We start from the raw sequence: 1,538 nt of genomic DNA on the forward strand, positions 1-1,538 counted from the left end.
CCCCCCAGGAAAGGAAGACCGTGACCCCCCCTGCTGCTGAAAACTAACACATTCGTCTTTTAAACCTTTTTTAGCTTTTTCCTAAACAAACGAGACATTTTTTTCTGTTTTTGTCTCTTTCTCGACCTTCGACGTCGTCGACGTTTGACACGATTTTTTTTCTTTAAGTCTTTAAGCCCAAAAAGTGTGTGAAAGACGTTTTTGACGCCGCGGCTCGGGACGGATTAGTTACTCGCAGAAAGTTTTATTTTTTTAAAAGGCAGCGAGAACTTTGAGAAAACCTCCAGAAACGCAGGAAAAAACGTCGACAAAAAGTAAAAACAAATCTGACAAATCCCAGATTTTATTTTTAAAATCATAATAATTAAATCCAGAGTGACATCCACAGAGAGACGTTGGACAAAAATGTCCCAAAAAAAGACACAAAAGACGTTTGTTGTGTTTTGGTGACACCTTTTTGTAACTATTTGCTTTTATCAACAATTTAGTGTCTTTTTGTTCTGCTGTTTTTGCCTTTTTTCTCGTTATATTTGACTTTTCTTTAATTAGTTTTTGTGTGTTTTGCGTCTGTATTTTCCTCGCTGCGTTGCCGAGAGACAGCTGAACCAGCCAATCAGAAGCGATCTGGTTCATCGCCTCGTTAGCTTCATGCAACCCGTGCTGTGGTTGTTTTTGTGCGTCGTTGTGTTGCTTTTCCCACGTTTGTTACACTTGTTTTGTTGCTTTTATATTTTTTTGCTTTAATCAACAATTTTGTGTCTTTTTTCTGCCGTTTTTGCCTTTTTTCTCATCACATTTTACTTTCCTTTAATAATTTGGCCTTTTTTCAACGTTTGGTTGCTGTGAAATGCAGAAACAACGTCGACAACCAGCGAAAAAAATCTGTGAAAGCTCAGATTTTTAACAATAAACATTTATCCACAATTTTGTGTCTTTTTTTCCTGAGAAAACCTCCAGAAATGCAGGAAAAACCTCGACAAAAAGCCAAAAAAATCTGACAAATCCCAGATTTTAGTTTTAAAATTATAATATTAAAATTCTGAGTGACATCCAGAGAGAGACGTAGGACAAAAATGTCCCCAAAAAAAGGACGTTTTTGACGTCCTGGCTCGGGACAGGTCTACAACACGTTGGTGACGGGCGATTTGGCCGATTTTGCCTTTTTTCTCATCATATTAGACTTTTCTGTAATAATTGTATCTGTATGTGTCTTCATTTAACAGGCTGCCCGGTTATAATATGCCCCCCCCCCCACACACACACACACACACACACACTTACACAGCTTTATGATCACATCAGAAAGAAGAAGCATGTGAGACATTACCCAGCATGCTCTCTGTCTCCCTGTATACTTTATTAGTTCCTTTTCTTTCGTCGGCAGCGGGAACAAACAACCAGCCGATAATTCAATTATCGCCCAGATTAGCGCGTGGCTTTGTTTAGATATTAACTTTGATTTGAAGGCAGCACGGCGCGGTCGTTAAATCCTCTCCAAACACGTCGCCAAGCACAGAGTCCCATTGGGGGGGGGGGGG

Source organism: Etheostoma cragini, chromosome 1 (assembly GCF_013103735.1).
Source record: "Etheostoma cragini isolate CJK2018 chromosome 1, CSU_Ecrag_1.0, whole genome shotgun sequence".
In the NCBI taxonomy this organism is placed as follows: domain Eukaryota; kingdom Metazoa; phylum Chordata; class Actinopteri; order Perciformes; family Percidae; genus Etheostoma; species Etheostoma cragini.